The sequence below is a fragment of the Lolium rigidum genome, chromosome 6, assembly GCF_022539505.1.
Source record: "Lolium rigidum isolate FL_2022 chromosome 6, APGP_CSIRO_Lrig_0.1, whole genome shotgun sequence".
Lineage (NCBI taxonomy): Eukaryota > Viridiplantae > Streptophyta > Magnoliopsida > Poales > Poaceae > Lolium > Lolium rigidum.
Genome location: NC_061513.1, coordinates 238351190 through 238356769, shown reverse-complemented (window position 1 = coordinate 238356769; position 5580 = coordinate 238351190). Strand labels below are relative to the sequence as shown.

Sequence of the window (5580 nt, the reverse complement as noted above, 5' to 3'; positions counted from 1 at the left end):
GAATATATTTGTGGTAACGAAATAATGATACAGCCTCAAGTGTTAGGTGAATTTGCTCTAATGATGTAATGATGCAGCCCCTGAGTATTCGGGTGTATTTGATGTAGTATTGTAATGACACAGCTATGGCGAAAGTAAATAAATAACTAAATCTTGGAGAAAAAAAGAAAACTTAGCTTTTTATCGGGTGCGGCGAAGTCATTGTGGACGCAAATCATGTTCCGAACGTAGTCTGTAATCGCGCGATGCCTCGCTGAAAGTAGTAGATGTTGCCAACATAGTGGATGAAGAGGAGCAGCTGATTCAGCGAATCCTCGGCTGGTGAGCCCCAAACGTGGCGGGTGATGGCGTGGTCGAGTTCGTCGTATTGGTGATATTTTTACCATAGGAATCGATCTATACTTATTGTATCATCTCGTGCCACGAAAGAGCGCACTGACTATTCACACGAATCTGCCATAATGAGTAAATAGAAACACCACGTGAACGAATCACAGATAAACGTAACCCAAATTCTATTTCGTGCCTGGGCACTGTGTGGTCTTACGCGGTGCTCCCCACTCACGAGCGTCCGATCACGATCGATCGGCTGCCCGCTGGAAATAATCGCGCAAACGTCCAGAGAAAAAAACATCGACCTCAAAGTCAGGTCGTCCTCATCCCCTCTTCTCTCTCCATTCACATTCGCTTCCTCTCACGCCAACGTGTCGATCTCCCGGCTAAATCTGCCTTATCGGCGGCGAGCGGGCCGCCAGCAAGCCGCGGGGGTCGTTCTTGTGGCGGGTAGGCGCGGACAGTGGTGGATCGAGGCGGGGGTCTGGGGGTGCCGCCGTGCCGCCGCCGGCTCGCCGCGGCCGCGTCCACGAGATCGGAGCGGTATGGGCCTAGCGTCACCAACATCAGCGAGCTCCCACTCACCGGAGCGCTCATCGCGCTGGCAGTGATGTCCTACTCCTGCGCCGGAGCTGTGGAGAGAAGATCGACGGCGCTCCCAAGATGGTGTGCTCGTCTACGGATTTTGTGACCTGGTGAGTGTTTTCTCCAAGCGGGTGCTGCCTGATTCACACCCCAACTTGTGCTTGGTTGTATAAGTTTTAGGAGGCACTGTGGTGCTCAGTTCATGTCCACAAATCATGTTATCCATCCACAGCTCACGGTGGTGCTCACGCTGCACAACTTTTAGAATGGGGGGCAGTAGATTTTCCATGTAGTTTTGACTCAATAGGTACATGTATGTTACCCATCCACAGTATATAGGTTGTATTTTCTGATGTGGATATAGGTAGCAGGTTTTGTTCACAATATGTTGCCCTCCTTTGTGCTATAGTAGGCAGTAGTGTTTGCATGTAGAAGTTTTGATCTGTTATTACTTATTACATGTAATTGACCCATCCAGCGTATATATTGGATGTATTTAATTAAGTTTCCATGTATCTTTGGCTTAATTGTTACATGCAGTTCACTCAATTGTTCACAATAAGTTGTGTTTCTCTGTGCTACAATAGTCACTAATGTTTTGCATGTATTTTTGGCTCAATTGTTACATGTATGTTTCCCAACCACAGTATATACGATGTATTTTTTTTTTTAATTGATGTGGTGTCACAATAGACAGTAGTGGTTCCATGTAGATTTGGCTCAATAGTTACATGTAATTGACCCAAGCAGTCTTTATTTGATGGAAAACTCTTTGGAACAGCCGGGGGATCGCGTATGTTCTGTCCTCCGCCTTCTCCTTACGCCATGTGTACCCGTTGTGGCTCTTTCCACATGTTTTCTATCCCTTTTCTTCTTCACCCGCACAGACTATCACACAGAGTTGGTACCGGAGCTCGCCGCGACGGATCTCTCAAACAGTGGCGGCCTCCATGGATCTCCCCCACCAGCATGGGCCTCCCTATCCGCCGCGTACTCCGCTCCTTGCCTCGCCACCAGTGCCTTGCGGTAGTGCTCTGACATGGGGTTCCTACAACGACGGGGTTGACACCAACAGGGGCAACAAGGTTGAGGCTTCCATGGACGCCTGAGAAGTCGGGCTGCGCCGCCGCTGATGCTGGGGACGACGGGAGTTGCCAGGCGTGATGTTGCGACCGGCGTTTGTTGGATCTACGAGAGATAGGAGCCGATGCTGCCAACGGCGTCGTCTTCAGCTACGATGGGCGGCGTCGTTTACCGGAGCTGCGCGGGGAGCCGATGCTGCAAGCGGTGGCGGCGTCTGCTACAAGAGACGGCGGGCTCTGCTACAATAGGCATTGGCGTCTGCTACAAAGGTCAGTGTCTTCTACAAGCAGGGTGTTGGTGTCTGCTACGTGTGGCGGCGACTACTGCTACTACAAGGGTGACCACGGTGCTAAAGAGGCGGAGCGACGGTTGCTGCGAACGCCAGAGGCCGAGCGATTTGTTACAAGCGGTGGCAGTTGCCGAACACCGGCGGCGGTTGCTACAAACCGAGCACCACCATGCTGCAAGGAGGCCGGCGAACCTGACGGTGGTGCTGCCACAGGCTAGCTGCGAGGGGCGGCAGGGCTGCCGGCACGGGCCGCGGGGATGCAAGCCGGACTCAACATCGCCGGCGTTGGCCGTGCGTGAGTGTCGGGAGGAGAGGAGAATTTTTTTTCCCTATTGGTTTTTTTTCGTGCAGGAGCGTTGACCCGACCGAATCATATGGTTGCTATTGTTCGTATCGAACGGCTGGCGACCTAGAGGATCAGGGTTTTGATCTCCCGGAGGACACTCAGTGCGCCCCTTATTTGATGTAGTATTTTATGAAATGATGGACACATAGCAGGTTTATGTTTATCTGATAGGTACATAATTAAATTGATAGGTACATAATTAAATGCTGAATTGTTAGTTGGATGTATTTTTTGATGCTAAAATTGTGCCAAGCATGTAGTAATCCCTGTTAATCAGTAGTATTAGATGTACTTCTTGTACACACAGTATCCAGGGTTTTTTCTCATATGAATAAGTTAAATGGATGTCACATATCCGATTCGTTAATACTGTGTACTATTGCAAACATCGGATGTAGGTTTCAGCTGTTGATTTTTGATTTGATGAGCTTGTAAATTTAGGATGTGATTTTTGAAAATTATGATATGTAAAGTATGTTTCAAAGTTGTTCTTAAATATACATTATGATCATCAAGTTTTGTCTATGTATGTAACAAACGTGTGAAATCAGTAATAAGTTATGTAATTTTGTACATACAGGATGTAGTATCTTTCCTCTGAAGTTTCTTGGGTCATTTTCATCAAACCTTTCTTTTGGCAAGTATGATCATTTTCATGTAGCTTGAGACATATATGTTCATGTTTACTAAATCACTAACATTTACAGGGAAGACTGAAAACTGCATGTAACTGTGTGTTTTTGCTCAATTTTGTTACAGTTCACTTTAAAGGAATCTCCCTGGTTACAACCTAACAATGGTGTTGACTGCAACAAGTATCCTGGTGAAGCTCACTGTGTACGCAGCAGGTTTAGATGATCTTTGCTTTAAATGTACATTGTAGTTGTGTATGAACATGCCTACTTTTCTGCATCTTTCTTTAGCTGGAGGTGATGCTAGTACATCTGTACATGGACTTGTATGTTCTTTTTCATGCGTGGTTTTATGTCACTACTTTATGCAAGGTAAGATTAGTTACATGCAGATGTTGTCACATGGTTATATTAACCATGAAATTGGTCGTAATATCCATCCTTTTATGCCTGTCCCCTGATATTTTTATTGCACGAAATTGGTCATAAAAAGGACTATGATGCGTACGTGTGATTTTTTTCTTGGCCTTTTCCAAACCACATGCGTGGATTACAGTATTTTTATGTGATGAACTAGCAACGGAACTGTGTTTATCTTTTTCACCTCACGGAAAATCCGTGTGGTCTGGGCGCCTGATGGAAACCAAGAAGGACCGAACGGGGACCAGGGGACCAGAACTTCCCTTTTTGGTAAGGCACCGGGACGGATAACATTTTTTTTCTACTTTTGGAAGGGGCACCGTGGAAGACTACCCAGTGCCTGGGCACTGTGTAGCCTTGCCCATAATAGCTATTGCCTGTCTATAGGCACTGTGTAGCCTTGCCCATAATAGCTATTGCCTGTCTATACGGGAAGTAGAAGTAACAAGCACTTAGCTTTCCTCCCGGAACTTTCGACGGGCACGCCAACCATGAGCTGTGCTTTCCCACACGCGCACGCGGAAAAATCCTGGCCGCCGCCCGCGCTTGTCATGGATGAATCGATTTTGGCGGACGTACCGCTGGTTCGAGTTTCACGGAAACGACAGCGTCGTAATGAAATTGTTGATGACGAGGGATCTCGTCCGGATAACGAAATTCAGTCGTCGCAATCCCCACGGTCGGCGCCAATTGACGAGGGAACACCTCGGCAATGCCTACGTATTGTAGATTTGGGTTTTGGGAGAGAGCGACGATGGAGATTCCGGGAGCGAGACTAGGCACACGACGTACCCAGCTTCGGGTCCCCTCGGTGGAGGATCCCTACGTGCTGCTAGCAATCTACTATATGATCATGAGTATGTTTACAGGATGCCGCCGTAGGCGGAGCTATGTCGCCTATCTATTGTCCCCCTTATTTCGGGTGCCCTGGCTAGCTTTATATATGCAACCAGTCTGTTGATTCGAAGGGTCAGCTGAAGAAGGCCAGCGGCCCATCGACCTGGTGGAGGACGGCGCCGAAGCCAATGCCAGAGGCGTCGAAGTCCACCACAAACAACATGTCAAAGTCCGGCATCTGGAGGACGGGGCCTATCGTGAGGGCCCGCTGAAGGGCCTCGAAGGCCGTAGTCGCCTCCTCGTCCCAGGAGAAGGCGTCGCGTCGAAGTAGACGCGTCAGGGGCGTAGCGACAGGGATGGGGAACTTGTCCTTGGACAGGGATGGGGAACTTGTCCTTGGACGTCAGGGTGTTGAGGGCGTGATAGTCGATGCAGAAGCGCCAGGTGCCATCGGTCTTGCGCAAAAGGAGGACCGGGGCGGAGGACGGCGACGTCGAAATCCAGATAATGCCATGCGCGAGCATGGCCGCCACCTGGCGCTCGAGCTCGTCCTTCTACAGCTGTGGGTAGCGGTACGGGCAAACGGCGACAGGTGCCGTGTCGGGCAGCAGGTGGATGCGGTGGTCGCAGGGCCACGCCGGTGCTCGTCAAAGACGTCGTTGTCCTGCTGCAGGAGGTCGGCTAGGAGGGGGTGCGCCTCGTCGAGAGCTGCCGCCATCAGCTATAGCTGGGGCGTCGTAGGTGTGGTGCCGCCGATGCCCGTCCACTGGACGTGGCGGCCTCCTCCGCGCCAGAAGATGAGGGTCAGCACGTCAAAGTCCCACATTATAGGACCGAGTGTGGACAGGAAGTCGACGCCGAGGATGAAGTCGTAGCAGCCCAAGTCGATGCCGACGCAGTTGATGGAGAAGGGCTCGTCGCCTATGAGGATGGGAACCTGCCGTGCCACACCCTGGCCGGCCAGGCGATCCCCGTTGGCGACGATGACGCTGAGAGTGTCGGCGCCCGAGGGTTGTAAGGCGACGCGGCGCATGGCGGCCCCGGACAGAAAGTTA

The 5580-nt window shown here is 50.4% G+C and overlaps 1 long non-coding RNA gene across 1 annotated transcript; it reads left to right on the top strand.

Moving 5' to 3' along the window:
• The first annotated feature begins 651 nt into the window (after positions 1-651).
• LOC124666792 lies at positions 652-3653 on the top strand. Its single transcript, XR_006991037.1, has 2 exons — positions 652-1028; positions 3396-3653. It is a non-coding gene; the product is annotated as an uncharacterized LOC124666792 (long non-coding RNA).
• Positions 3654-5580: the final 1927 nt, after the last annotated feature.